Raw genomic sequence first — 15,990 nt, 5'->3', positions numbered from 1 at the left:
AAGTAGGGAGCATTCAGTTGGGGGTTATTCTCAAGCCATCCCAATTATCAGAGAGTCTTCTAGTAGTGTCGCTTTCCCATAAGTCCAGGACAAGAAAGGTCCACACTTTAATTGATTCTGGAGCCGCTGGTAATTTTATTGCGGAAAAATTGATTCACACCTTGGGTGTTCCAGTCGTTCCCCTACCTAATAAATTGTTACTGTCCGGCCTAGATGGTAAAACTCTGGTAAGGCTACCCATTTCTTCGCTCTCTCATCCTGTGACTGTTCAAGTTGGATGCCTACATCAAGAAATGCTGGAATTTTTTGTTTTACCCGAATCTTCCTATGAGCTGGTATTGCGGCTGCCCTGGTTGAGAAAACACAATCCTGTCTTCGACTGGGATACTATGCAAATCCTATCCTGGGGTTCACATTGTTTCCAAAATTGTTTGACCAAGATTGTTCCAGTATGTAACCAGGCGACGGTTTCCAACCCAGCTAAGAAGTTCCTCCGTCCTGAGTCTCCTAAACATTCCCCCCAGCCGGGGTTGCCCGAGGCTTATCAAGACTTTGCTGATGTATTTTGTGAACAAGCCGCAGATAAACTTCCTCCGCATCGACCTTGGGATTGTGCTATTGATTTGCTTCCCGGGAAAAGCCCTCCACGTGGCCGTGTTTACCCTTTATCCGTGCCAGAGACCGCGGCCATGGAAGAATACATTAAGGAAAACCTTGCTAAAAAATTCATTCGGCCTTCTTCTTCTCCTGCAGGGGCAGGTTTCTTTTTTGTAGGGAAAAAGGATGGTGGACTCCGCCCTTGCATAGACTATTGAGGCTTAAATCAAATCACCATAAAAAATCGGTACCCTTTACCTTTAATTTCGGAACTTTTTGACAAGGTTCAAGGAGCTCAGGTTTTCACAAAGCTGGATCTACGTGGTGCGTATAGTTTGATTCGAATTAAAACTGGGGACGAGTGGAAGACCGCGTTCAATACCAGAGACGGACACTTCGAGTACCTCGTAATGCCCTTCGGTCTTTGCAATGCACCAGCTATTTTTCAAGGTTATGTCAACGAGGTCTTCCGGGATATTCTTCATAAATTTGTTGTGATTTATCTCGATGACATCTTAATCTTTTCCAGAGATTTACAGAGCCATTGTCTTCATGTACGGGAGGTATTGTTCCACCTTCACACTCATCACCTCTTTGGGAAACTTTCCAAATGTATGTTTAACCAAACTTCAGTACCTTTTTTAGGCCACATTAACTCCGGGGGGAGTCTCCAGATGGATCCTGATAAACTAAAAGCAATCTCTGAGTGGCCCCTGCCTACTTCTTTAGAAGGTACTCAGCGCTTCTTAGGATTCGCAAACTATTATAGGAGGTTTGTTCCACACTTTTCTACGCTGGTAGCACCCATTACCTCCCTCACAAGGAAAGGAGCCAATCCTTCTAAATGGTCTGTTCCAGCAGTAAAAGCCTTTCAAAACCTAAAAGATGCCTTTTCTAGAGCTCCAATTCTCTGTCAGCCTCAAATAGACAAACCATTCATTCTGGAGGTGGACGCATCCTCTGTTGGAGTAGGGGCGGTATTATCTCAGTCTGCTGAAGATGGGAAGATGCATCCCTGTGGATTTTTCTCCCGTAAATTTTCCCCTGCAGAAAGGAATTATATTATAGGCGACCAAGAACTTCTAGCTATGCGTTTAGCCTTGGAGGAATGGCGGTATCTTCTTGAAGGGACTAAATTTTCTGTCACGATTATTATAGACCATAAGAATCTGATCTATCTGCAAACTGCACACCGGTTGAATGCCAGGCAGGCACGATGGTCACTTTTTTTTTCTAGGTTTAATTTAAAACTCCAGTTTCATCCTGGTGTGTTGAACAAGAAAGCCGATGCATTATCTCGCTCCTTTATGACTAACTTGGAGGAGGAGGAGTGTTCTCAAGTTCGTTCCATTTTGGACCCAATTGTATTTGCTCCTACTCAAGTAGTGTCTCTGCTGCCTGGGAAAATTTTTGTACCTCCTAATTTACGTAAAAAATTGCTGGTTTGGGCTCATGCATCCTTGTTCGCAGGTCACACTGGAATCACCAAAACCTACCAGTTCTTACTTCGATCTTACTGGTGGCCGACCATGAAGAAGGATGTCACGGAGTTTGTCCGCTCCTGTATCAAATGCGCCCAACATAAAACTCCACGTAGACAGATGGTTGGTCCTCTTCATCCCTTGTCTATCCCAGCTGCTCCATGGACCCACATTTCAATGGATTGTATTTCTGAATTACCTTGGTGCAAGGGGCAAAACACAGTATGGGTGGTCGTGGATCGCTTTTCTAAAATGGCACACTTTATCCCGCTCGTTGGCCTTCCTTCTGCTCCTCAATTAGCAAAAATTTTTATTCGAGACATCTTCAGATTACACGGTCTCCCCAAGGAAATAGTCTCTGATCGAGGTGTTCAATTTACAGCCAAATTCTGGAGAGCCCTGTGTAATACCTGTGGAATCAAACTGAACTTTTCCTCAGCCTACCACCCACAGTCGAATGGTCAAACGGAAAGGGTCAATCAAGAGCTGGAGACCTTCATTAGGCTCTTTGTGTCATCTTACCAGGATGATTGGGTGGACCTCCTACCATGGGCAGAGTTTTCTCATAATTTTAAATTCCATTCTTCCTCTAAATCCACTCCTTTTTTTACGGTTTTTGGTAGACACCCATGAGTTCCAGATTTCCAGAAGCTTCCATCTATAGATGTTCTGGCTGTGAATCAAGAGATCCAATCCTTTTCAGTTTTATGGAATAAAATTCACCTATCCCTAAAGCAATCTTCAAGGAATTACAAGAAATTTGCGGACAGAATACGTTTGGCTGTTCCACTGTTGAGAGTTGGGGACAGGGTTTGGTTATCTTCCAAGAATATTCGCTTAAGAGTACCGTCCATGAAACTCGCTCCACGTTTTGTTGAGCCATATCGTATCCTTAAGATAATCAGTCCAGTAACTTATAAATTGGAACTTCCTCCTCAAATGAAGATTTCAAATACTTTTCACGTTTCTCTCTTACGACCCCTGGTGCTCCATCGTTTTCAGAATTGTTCTCCTAAATTTCCTCAAGTCAAGACATTACAAGGCACTGAATTTGAGGTGGAGAAGATCCTGGATTCCTGGCACAGATTCAACACAATTCAATATCTCATCGATTGGAAGGGCTATGGCCCCGAGGAAAGGGCATGGATCAGAGCCTCTGATGTACACGCTCCGTGACTAATCCAGAGTTTTCATAGGAGATTTCCAGATAAGCCTGATGGGTGTTCAGTGCCCACCCTTAAAAGAGGGGGTACTGTCAGGGCTAAGCTGGGGATCAGCTCCCGATTACCGTGCCGCCGGCTTCCCCTGTCATCCTGGGTGGTCGGGCAGCTTGCGTGATGGTGGGGGAGAAGCTGAGTATTCTACCCGCATGCAGTGGCTTCCTGGTTGGCTGGTGTCCAGCATCGAAGTCCGGACATGGGCGCCGCCATGACAGTCAGCCCATGTGACTGTATCCTTCTCCCTGATAGGTCTGTGATCAGCTGATGCTGTGCACCTGTCTAGGGGTTCCCCTGGGTATAAAACTGTTCCACAGGTTATAGGAAATTGCCTGAACAACGGTTGTCTCCTAGCGTGCTTTAGTGAGTTCCCGGTCCAGGTTCCTATTTTCCTTACAGCAGCAGTGTTACCATCTTTACCTGTGTGCCTTAAACGTCTCTGGTGAATACCCATGCAGCAGCATTACCATCTTTACCTGTGTGCCTTAAACGTCTCTGCTGAATACCCGTGCAGCAGCATTACCATCTTTACCTGTGTGCCTTAAACGTCTCTGGTGAATACCCGTGCAGCAGCATTACCATCTCTACCTGTGTGCCTTAAACGTCCCTGGTGAATACCCGTGCAGCAGCATTATAATCTCCACCTGTGTGCCTTTACGTCTCCAGTGAACATCCGTGCTACAGCGTATACCACCTCTACCTGTGTGCCTTCTATCTCTGGTGAATTCTCAAGTAACCTTGAGTCGCTCCCCACTTGTATCCTAATTATTGATCCTCGTGTCAAGGTGTATTACTGTACAGTGTTTTAAAGGAATTGCTTTGTGCCTAAGCAGGCATAACCTCTCTGGGCCATGGGTGTAGTGTCTCTATCCCTGCAGGGCTTGGGTACATGGTCAAAGGACCGCGACCTGCTCACGGAGTGCAGCTAAGCCCAAATCCCAATTGGGGGGTCACTGGCGAACACCATCCTGTGGGTTAGAATCCGCACCTTTGCCCAGGTCTCGCCAACACTCAAGACCTGTGGATGAGGAGAACATATATCCAGGCCCCTCGTCTCTGCTTCCTTCCCCAACTTAGGCCCATCACGTCCTCTCCTCCAGTCTCAGACGTGACAGTTTCACTGCGGGGTGTCAGCATCTCCTTCAGGGATAGCTCTTCGTATGATCTCTGCTTAGGGGCTTTTATCTTATGTCCCCCAAGGGTACTGCTATGTAGTTGTCAGTGAAGGCAGGGAGGTAAGGGAAAAAGTAGGTGCTACGTACTTTAGGCGGTGTCCTGCACATGTACTTACCACTTTGTATTCACCTGTAAAGCTACTTGAATGAAAGTGTTGCAAGTGCTCTTGGTGTCACAGATTTTAATCAGGGTAGTTGTCTTGTGTAATAATCCTTATGGTATCTGTTGAATATAGTCAAAGCTTCAGTAGCAACCTTTGTTAAGTTCAAATGTTTCAGTCCCAAGTAAATTCCCAGTCACCTAGGCAGTTTAAGTTTAGACAGCTCCACAGTTTTGTGGGAGTCTGAGTTGTCTGTTCACCACTGATTCAGCATCTTGTGGTGTGCTCACGTGGCCATTCTTCTTTCTGCAGTCTGGGGATGTTACTGTACACAGAGCACTGCTGTTTCTGCAGGTTTGCGGTGGTGGTAGATTACAGGTGTCACTGCATGCACTTCTCCAGGAAGGAGCAGATGTGTGACACACCTCCCCTTAAGAAGGCCAATCAGAGGTCGATACATGTTGGGACACTTTGCACAGACCTATTGCAAACACCACTGTATACTGACCTATATGGAGAACCAGCTCTAACCAGTACTGCCAGCAGAGGCACAATTCTCATCTGAGCCTGATTAAAAGATCTGCTCCTTCCTGGAGGAGTGCGTGTGGTGACACCTGTAATCTACCACCACCGCAAGCCTGCAGAAACCGCAGTGCTCTGTGTACAGTGACATCCCCAGACTGCATATATATATGCCTTTACAATGGGACAAGGTAAATCTTTAGCAGGTTCTCTAATGTTCTAAAACCCACGCAGCAGTAGAGCGACTGTTATGTATCAAAAGTATGGAAGTGTGGCTGTGAGATTTATAAGGAGGTGGCATTCAAAATATTCTGGTATACCATTTATAGGAACTTTTGATATAGATAAATGTAAAGGATTAAGAGAAAAAATAGGGAAAAAGCCAGATGAATGAAAGGCATATACATTATGGTTAGAAAAATCTAGTGATGTTCCTCCTCCAGTTTATGTAGCAGAGACAATAGGTAAAACAATAGATCAAGAGAGGTCAGACTACCTAGAAGCTTTTCTTCAAGCAATAATGCTATCAGTAAATAAAAAGAAACCAAGTACACCTAAGGATGAAATAGAAGAAAATAGACAAGTACTATTAAATCCCAAAATAATATTGTATGACCCACAGTACACAGGACACAGTAAAACTCCTAGACAAATATCTGACTCTTCTTAATCCCTGCCCAGAGACAAGAAAAATCCTATTATCATGAGACTGTATGGATCCTCCGTGAATGAGTCTGAGTCTTTACCATCTGTCACAGCACCAACATATATCACAGAAAAGTGACAGAAGCAAGCTGCATATAAACCTACTGGTGAAGAAGCTAAAATAGTAAGAAAATACATAACTATTTCAACATTTACATATACCACCAGTCTTGAGTTAATGTCTCTTAAAATTAAATTTTTCCTGGAGCATCAGGGAAATCCTGACTCCATTGTGACTTTGGATTTCACCTGGATATGCTCACTACTAACTGACTTTCCAAACCCAGGAGAGGATGTTGTAGCCTGCTGTAAATACACTGAGACAATAGGATATGTTCATGAGCCAATTAGTGGAGATCTTTCCTAGGAGCATGCCTGCCAGGAGACATTGATCAAGCTGCCACCTGGGCAGCAATTGCCATTAACACCAATGACTCCGTTACTATCATGCGTAACATCATGAATATTAATAACATTGTTTCTCAACTACTTATCCTATTTCCACAGAAAGTTGACTCCCATAAATGTTTCACAGTTAAACAAACCAAGATTTTGTAAGAAATTACTTCAAAAGACCTGCATCTTATATGGACAGCAGCCAAATCTCACAACATCCAACTAAACATTACACTTTAAATCAGTGTGTGATGAAAAATGAAGGTTCGAAGGAACGCTTTAAGGACATATCTTCTCCTTTTTAAAGGAGCCCAATTCCTGATGTTATACCTTGTCAAAGTACTCTACAGCACAATTCAACCTTTTAATAATAGGTTGACTTTTTGCTGCAATTAACTGAATTTTTAAAAAGTGTTTTGATGTTTGTGAACATTTTTATGGATTTTTAAGTTTTTTTTGCTATATGCTACATATATGTTTACTAATGAGTATTTTTTCTAGTATATTTAGCCAACAGCTCAACTCCGGAGTATAATAACATAAGTATATATATTTACTTAAGTAAGAGGTACATCTCATAATCAATGAATTTGTCAACTTTATGCAAATGTTTATTTAAAAAATATTACTAAAGTGATCATGAACAAGGTTTTAATATGCTAATATGTTTAACCTGATATTATTTTCTGTTCTGCAAATTTTTAATTGTAGTGTCTAACAGAAAGCCCATTAACTTTTAGCACTGTAACAAATTACAGTGTGCCCCACTTATAGAAATATATTTTGCTTTGTTTAGAAAGATGTTACTGCTAAGAAATACATTTATTTAAAAAGAGTTTGTTTTGAAGACACAATTCTTCTTCTTTGTGGTCAGAAAATTTCACTGCTGAATGGCAGAGGCCTTGGCCTGATCGGAAAAATGATTTCCTTGCTAAAAGTAGGCAGTGGAATTGATGCTTATCTGCTGTAGGGGAGGTATTATTCAAAAGATTATTTAGAAATAACTATAAGGAATTTGCATTAGTTTTGGATTGCAATGTAAACATTACCCTGGTGTAATATTTTGAACCCAGGTATTTTATTACAGGTTAAAGAAATTGATGAGTTTCAGAGAGAGGCATGGGAATGAGTAATGTGTAATAAGGAAAAAGCAAAGTAATAACCAGTCAGTGCTAGTGCCATAAACTTAAAACAAAAAGATAAAGAGTACTTCCCTTAATTCTTAATGTTTGAATCACAAGAGGTCTGTTTCATTCCAAACGTGTAAATAATGTAAAACACAGGATCAAACACAAAACCACAGTGTAATAAGGTTAACACAATTTATTTCGTCTAAAATATAAAAATTCCGATCACATTATGTCAATATACAAATTTTGCTAAAGTGCATAGAATTCAGCTTGATGCTATAACAGGTTATTTAATAGGAAATTACCAGATCTCCCTCATAAAAGGGCCCATAGATGTTATACATTGGAGGTCTCTGGAAACCTCTCGGGGACGCCTTTTGTCTGAGAAGAAAGTCTGGAATCCTTTTTTCAATCCCTCAGTATAGTCACACTCCAACCAATGTGTTTCAAGAGGTTCACCTCTACCCTCAAGGTAGTGTGACTCTATTCTTCTGGCAAGGCTTTTTATTCCCTACCTGTGTATTCCTTCTGGGGCAAAAGTCATTGGTTTCATAATATACAAATAACTGTAAAAAAACCTCTCCTTATTATATACATACGATTAATCTATATCTCTATTATTCGGTCATACTAAGTACTAACTTAAAAAATAACAAACATATACTTTAAAAGTTTGCATCTGATTTTTGCTGTATCGGAAGTGCGTAATCTCTACTTCCGGACGGCATTAGTGGACAACTACATCGAGGCTAATCCTGTAATATGCAAATATACATCTATCAAATCGGCACTCCACCACTTTCTCCTACAGTCCAGAGCACCGGGGACTCGTATGGGAATGTTCTCGCACTTCCCCCCTGTGGACTGCATCCTGGAAAGCCTTAACTTCCAGTTTAGCGGTCATAGGAAGTGCGTTATTACTACTTCCATTCTGTGTTAGTGCAGAACTTCACAGAGTAGTGTGCATGCATATCCCTCTGTCCTCAAATCAGCATTTGCACACTTGCTCCTATAGTCCAGAGTGCTGGGGATCCACATTGAAACAGCCTCATGTTTCTCCACTATACATCACACCCTGGAATGCATCCTCTTCCAGTCTGGTGGCCATCTTAAATGAGGGCAATTCGAGCCTTAAGCTCTTAAGCACTTTTTATGTGGATAGGTGTCCATCAACCTACAGATTATATAAGCCATTATATTGTATTATCCTTCAGGTAGATCTTAAAGAGTAAAAGGGAAATAACACCGACAATAAATATAAACCATTACTAAAAGGTCCTTAAGAATCAATAAAAATTAATACTGTAGATAAGATATATTTAAAACAGAGTAATACACCTTTTTAAAACATTATAATAAATTAATAGATATATTGTAAAAAATTCAATATTAAAAACGCATGTAGGTTGTAATCATTCACAATAAAAATACAATGGTGACTTAATAGGAGCTATAAAAGTATAGAGTAGTAATAAATATAGATAAAATGATCCTGAGTATTTTGCTTTTAATTTTGACTCTTAGAGCCAAGCATTTTAGCTCAAAGTCTAAATTATGACCTCTAGGGGCTAACATTTTCAGCTTGAAGATCCAATTCAGCTCTCTGTTTGCTAAATGTGTTTCCAAATCTCTATTTTTCCACATGTTCCTTACATTTTCTATGGCCAAAGCACAGTATGTTTTTAGTAGAACAATTACGCATCTCATCTAAATGATTTGTTCTTCCAATATAAACTAGATGACAACTGCACTCTATGTAATAGACCATGTTTGTTGTATGGCAGGTCATAAATTGTTGTAATTTGAATTTTTGTCCATTTCTTTCAAAGTCCAGATTTTGTCTTCCCTGTTTTCACTTCTTTAGAAGCTATACAGCTTCCGCATCTGAATAAGCCTTTGTTTCTCACTGGATGTGTTGATTCCGATGCTAACGCATTATTAGTTAATATATATTTTAAATTGGGTGCCCTTCTGTAAACAAAACGTGGTCACATAGGAATGGCATTTTATTTTCTTAAAAACATAATTTTTCTTAAAAAAATCAATGTTTTTAGAATATGGATTCTATCTTTTTATGCTGTCCCATATACTCAGTAATGAATGCATATTGTATCTCTTCATCTTTTATTATTTTATCTTTCTTCTTTTGAGTTAGGATTTCTCTGTCTTTTTCCAAGACTTCATTTTTTTTATTTTTCCAATGTTTCTTTATCATATACTTTATCCTGGAATCTCTTCTGCATTTTCAAAATTAGTTTGGCACATATATCATTCTTACTGCAATTTAATCTTATTCTTAGGAACTGACTTTTTCGGAACACTTCTAAGCCAGTTGCTATGATGTTCACTAGTATTTGAAATAAAGTTATTGGCATCTGTCGCTTTACTGTAGCTTCTTGTTTCTAATCTGTTATTCTCTATGTAAATTGTTAGATCCAAATTGTTGATCTCACTCTGACTTGATTGGAAAGACAAATGGACATTAAAATCATTTCTATTAAGATCTATAAACAATTTTTCTAAATTCTCCCTAGTTTCCTTCCAAATAAAAATCACATTGTTTATGCATCTATACCAATGTTTTAAGCCTTTGTTCTTCCTTTTGTCGATGTGTTCCTCCCCCCAGTATGCCATAAACAAATTGGCACAACTGGGTGCAAATTTCATACCCATAGCGATTCCATTTATTTGCATGTAACAGTCACCATTGAAATAAAAATAGTTGTTAGTGAGAATAAAATCTATACTTTTAATAATAAAATCTTTCTTTTCACTTATAAAATCCGTCTTGTCAAGATGCCACTTTATTGCTTCCATGCCTTTATTGTGCAGTATATTTGTATATAAAGTGGCAACATCTGCCGTTACTAATGTCATATTGTCATTCCATGTTATTTCCTTGATTTTCCAGAGGGTAATAGTTTATTATGTTAATGGTAGCTATCAAGGAAGCATTAAAAAAAATAAAAATAATAATAATAATAATAATAATAATAGAACATGTTTGTTCATCTATTGATATATGTATACCAAGTGAAGAAATATTAATCAAAATGCAAAAAGATTGTGATTTACAGGAAGAGACCAAGTGGGAGAATGCAAAGTCTACACAGGACAATGAAGGCTTGTGACAAATCTTTGAAGGTAAGACTGTTGTCCCAAAATCACTCTTGCCGACATTGGCTCAGATGTTGCATAAATTGACCCAAGCAGGTAAGATGGCCATGATAAGTTTGGTTCAGGCTTTTGGTATGCTTCTAGCTTTTTCATCACTTGCAGCCAGATTCTGTGCTTCCTGTATTATCTGCTTGCAGAAAAATGCAGGCTGGCCAGTTTTAAACAATAGATATACATCTTCCCCAAACATCAGGTCCTTTACAAATCATACAGATTGATTTAATTCAGCTTCCAAAGGTAAGAATGTTTTAGTATGTTTTGGTATGTGTAGATTTGTTTTCAGGGTGGGTTGAAAGGTATTGTTATAGGAGGCTTGTGTTTTCCTCCCCACCATAATCATAATACCTTTGATTTTAATAATAACTAATCTCATTAATTATTGGGATATAATGCAATTTGCAACTTTTCAGTTATTATAGTCACGTCAAATCATATGCACCTGTGACAAATCCAATGTAATTAAGAGGTATTGATTTACAGAACATTCACCTTGTACCTCATCAACCACAAGTTGCAATGCTAAAACATCCTAACTAGAAATTTGTAAGAGTGACTTATGCAATATCTTTGGCAATATAGAACCAGATCAAACAAAGTAAAACACATCTATTGACCTCCATGTCAAATAGCTCACCATTATGTGTTAATCACTAAATAAATACCTAATCTATCATCCAATTATCTATACTGCATTATAAATATAGATAAACATCTCATTTGTTCTCTCAGTTATCTAAACAAATAGACGTAAGGTACAAACGTGTTTACTTTATAAAGATAACTTCAATTTCATATGCAAAATGCATAAAATGTTTACATATAATAGGTATAATACATTATACTGTAGTTTCAACATACATCTATAGTGCTAAACTACTTGAGAAGTGAGTTGCATTTCAAATCTTATAATGTGTGGTGATTCTATTGCTAATATTACTTTGTATATTTAATCCTCCTAGTGTATTTAAATTCAGGGATACTTGTGTGTATGTGTTTGTGTATATGTATGCTGAAAGATATAAATAATATATGTGTGTCTATTATCAGTATTGCTCTTTGTGGATGCATGAATATGTGTAAAGAGATAGAGAAAGATAGAATAAGCATGCATGTGTTTGTATGAGCAAAGAGAACATGTGGGTGTGAGTGTGTGTTATGTGTACATACAAGCTTCTTCCATGTGCTACGACTGACCCATTGTCTAACAATACATTATAGGGTATAAAATATCTGATAGTAAACACCTAAAGGATTGTGTGTGTGTGTGTGTATGCTCCTGGCAGAGCACATGGGTGTGAGTGTGTGTCTGTGTGTAAGAGCTTCTTCCATATGCTACAACAGAACATAAGTCTATTAATACATTATAGAATAAAACATATCTGAAATAAAACACCTAGGAGAATATATTAATGTGTATGTCTGGGTGTGTATGTGCTGCACACATTACACTTATAGATATATCTCTTCACCCATATGCCTGTACACATTACAGGCATATGGGTGAAGATATATATATATATATATATATATATATGTAATATGAGCTTGCACAGGCATGTGTGAAAACAGTCCATTGTAATGCAGATAGGTATTAAATTGTAGATAAATTGCAGTGATAATTTTTGTAGTGTTTAAATTAGGGGTGAGCGGGTTCGGATTTCTGAAATCCGAACCCCCCCGAGCCCCCCCGATCTGAGGCAGATCCGAGTCAGGCTCGACTTTTCCCGCCTGACTCGGATCTGCAATCGAGGCAAATTTTCTGTGTTTGTGAATTGTGTGCGCAGTAGCCGCACGTGCATCAACAAAGTAGTGCCAAGCGTGCGCCTGTGTCATAAGTAAAGGGCCGGCTGGCTTGACCATTAAAGGTGCTGTAACCCCCAAAGTACACTCCAGTCCAAACCAAAAAAAAAATGATTTTCTGTGTTTGTGAATTGTGTGCGCAGTATCCGCACGTGCATCAACAAAGTAGTGCCAAGCGTGCGCCTGTGTCATAAGTAAAGGGCCAGCTGGCTTGACCGTTAAAGGGTGCTGTAACCCCCAAAGTACACTCCAGTCCAAACCAAAAAAAAAATTATTTTCTGTGTTTGTGAATTGTGTGCGCAGTAGCCGCACAGGCATCAACAAAGTAGTGCCAAGCGTGCGCCTGTGTCATAAGTAAAGGGCCGGCTGGCTTGACTGTTAAAGGGTGCTGTAACCCCCAAAGTACACTCCAGTCCAAACCAAAAAAAAAATTATTTTCTGTGTTTGTGAATTCTGTGCGCAGTAACCGCACGTGCATCAACAAAGTAGTGCCAAGCGTGCGCCTGTGTCATAAGTAAAGGGCCAGCTGGCTTGACCGTTAAAGGGTGCTGTATCCCCCAAAGTACACTCCAGTCCAAACCAAAAAATTTTTTATTTTCTGTGTTTGTGAATTGTGTGCGCAGTAGCCGCATGTGCATCAACAAAGTAGTGCCAAGCGTGCGCCTGTGTCATAAGAAAAGGGCCAGCTGGCTTGACCGTTAAAGGGTGCTGTAACCCCCAAAGTACACTCCAGTCCAAACCAAAAAAAAAATTATTTTCTGTGTTTGTGAATTGTGTGCGCATTAGCCGCACGTGCATCAACAAAGTAGTGCCAAGCGTGCGCCTGTGTCATAAGTAAAGGGCCAGCTGGCTTGACCGTTAAAGGGTGCTGTAACCCCCAAAGTACACTCCAAACCAAATAACAAAATATTTTTTCTGTGTTTGTGAATTGTGTGCGCAGTAGCCGCACGTGCATCAACAAAGTAGTGCCAAGCGTGCACCTGTGTCATAAGTAAAGGGCCGGCTGGCTTGACCGTTAATGGGTGCTGTTACCCACAAAGTACACTCCAGTCCAAACCCCCCAAAAAATTATTTTCTGTGTTTGTGAATTGTGTGCGCAGTAGCCGCACGTGCATCAACATAGTAGTGCCAAGCGTGCGCCTGTGTCATAAGTAATGGGCCGGCTGGCTTGACCATTAAAGGGTGCTGTAACCCCCAATGTACACTCCAGTCCAAACCAAAAAAAAAATTATTTTCTGTGTTTGTGAATTGTGTGCGCAGTAGCCGCACGTGCATCAACAAAGTAGTGCCAAGCGTGCGCCAGTGTCATAAGTAAAGAACCGGCTGGCTTGACAGTTAAAGGGTGCTGTAACCCCCAAAGTACACTCCAGTCCAAACCAAAAAAAAAATTATTTTCTGTGTTTGTTAATTGTGTGTGCAGTAGCCGCACGTGCATCAACAAAGTAGTGCCAAGCGTGCGCCTGTGTCATAAATAAAGGGCCGGCTGGCTTGACTGTTAATGGGTGCTGTAACCCCCAAAGTACACTCCAGTCCAAACCAAAAAAAAAATTATTTTCTGTGTTTGTGAATTGTGTGCGCAGTAGCCGCACGTGCATCAACAAAGTAGTGCCAAGCGTGCGCCTGTGTCATAAGTAAAGGGCCAGCTGGCTTGACCGTTAAAGGGTGCTGTAACCCCCAAAGTACACTCCAAACCAAATAACAAAATATTTTTTCTGTGTTTGTGAATTGTGTGCGCAGTGGCCGCACGTGCATCAACAAAGAAGTGACAAGCGTGCGCCTGTGTCATAAGTAAAGGGCCGGCTGGCTTGACCGTTAAAGGATGCTTTAACCCCCAAAGTACACTCCAGTCCAAACCAAAAAAAAAAATATTTTCTGTGTTTGTGAATTGTGTGCGCAGTAGCCGCACGTGCATCAACAAAGTAGTGCCAAGCTTGCGCCTGTGTCATAAGTAAAGGGCCAACTGGCTTGACCGTTAAAGGGTGCTGTAACCCCCAAAGTACACTCCAAACCAAATAACAAAATTTTTTTTCTGTGTTTGTGAATTGTGAGCGCAGTAGCCGCACGTGCATCAACAAAGTAGTGCCAAGCGTGCGCCTGTGTCATAAGTAAAGGGCCGGGTGGCTTGACCGTTAAAGGGTGCTGTAACCCCAAAAGTACACTCCAGTCCAAACCAAAAAAAAAAATATTTTCTGTGTTTGTGAATTGTGTGCGCAGTATCCGCACGTGCATCAACAAAGTAGTGCCAAGCGTGCGCCTGTGTCATAAGTAAAGGGCCGACTGGCTTGACCGTTAAAGGGTGCTGTAACCCCCAAAGTACACCCCAGTCCAAACCAAAAAAAAAATTATTTTCTGTGTTTGTTAATTGTGTGCGCAGTAGCTGCACGTGCATCAACAAAGTAGTGCCAAGCATGCACCTGTGTCATAAGTAAAGGGCCGGCTGGCTTGACTGTTAAAGGGTGCTGTAACCCCCAAAGTACACTCCAGTCCAAACCAAAAAAAAAATTATTTTCTGTGTTTGTGAATTGTGTGCGCAGTAGCCGCACGTGCATCAACAAAGGAGCAGCGCCAAGCGTGCGCCTGTGTCCCATAAGTAAAGAGCCGGCTGGCTCATTTCTTAAAGGCTGGTGTAACCCACAAAGTGCACTACTCTCCAGCAAAAATAAAAAAATATTTTCTGTGTTTAGCCGCACGTATATATCAAATCGATATAACATAATGGAGGACCAAACTTTCTCCGATAGAAATAAAATAGAGAAAGATCAAGAACCACTTCCTCCTAGTGCTGAAGCTGCTGTCACTAGTCATGACATAGACGATAACATGCCATCAACGTTGTTTGCCAAGGCCGATGCCCAATGTCATAATAGAGGGCACATACAATCCCAAATGACAAAGTTCAGGAAAATGACCTTGAAAAAAACATTTAAATCAGCTGAAGAGAAACATAAACTTGCCAATATGCCATTTACGACACGGAGTGGCAAGGAACGGCTAAGGTCGATTCCTAGTATGTTCATGACTAGTGGTTCAGCTTCACATGACGATGGAAGCCCTCCTCTCACTAAAAAAATCAAAAGAGTTAAGCTGGCTAAAGCACAGCGAAGAACTGTGCTTTCTAAGAAGATATCACAAATCCCCAAGGAGAGTCCAAGTGTGGTGGTGGTTGCGATGCCTGACCTTCCCAGCACTGGACGGGAAGAGGTGGCTCTTTCCACCATTTGCACGCCCCCTGCAAGTCCTGAAAGGAGCACCCACAGTCCACTTGCTGATATGCAAATTGAAGATGTCACTGTTGAAGTACAACAGGATGAGGATACTGGTGTAGCTGGCGCTGAGGAGGAAGTTGGCGAGGGGGATTCTGATGGTGATGTGGTTTGTTTAAATCAGGCTTCGGGGGAGACAGTTGTTGTCCGTGGGATGAAAAAGCCCATCACGGTCATGCCTGGGCAGAAGACCAAACATTCCACCTCTTTGGTCTGGCAATATTTCTATCCAAATCCGGACAACAACTGTCTTGCCATATGTACCTTATGTAAAGGTGGAATAAGTAGGGGTAGGGACGTTAACCACCTAGGAACATCCTCCCTTATACGGCACCTGCAGCGCGTTCATAATAAGTTACTGTCAAGTTCAGAAACTTTGGCTAAGACCGTAAGCAGTCCAGGGACACCTAAATCCCGTTGTCCTAT

The 15,990-nt window shown here is 40.7% G+C and overlaps 1 pseudogene; it reads left to right on the top strand.

Annotated features, from left to right (window-relative positions):
- The first annotated feature begins 10,441 nt into the window (after positions 1-10,441).
- LOC148526678 (uncharacterized) overlaps positions 10,442-15,990 on the top strand; it is a 145,420-nt pseudogene continuing 139,871 nt past the window's right edge.

The sequence above is a fragment of the Taudactylus pleione genome, unplaced genomic scaffold (genome assembly GCF_031769625.1).
Source record: "Taudactylus pleione unplaced genomic scaffold, aTauple2 ptg000095l, whole genome shotgun sequence".
Classification (NCBI taxonomy): domain Eukaryota; kingdom Metazoa; phylum Chordata; class Amphibia; order Anura; family Myobatrachidae; genus Taudactylus; species Taudactylus pleione.
The sequence above is the reverse complement of the archived record's forward strand: the minus strand, read 5'-3'. Positions and strand labels throughout refer to the sequence as shown.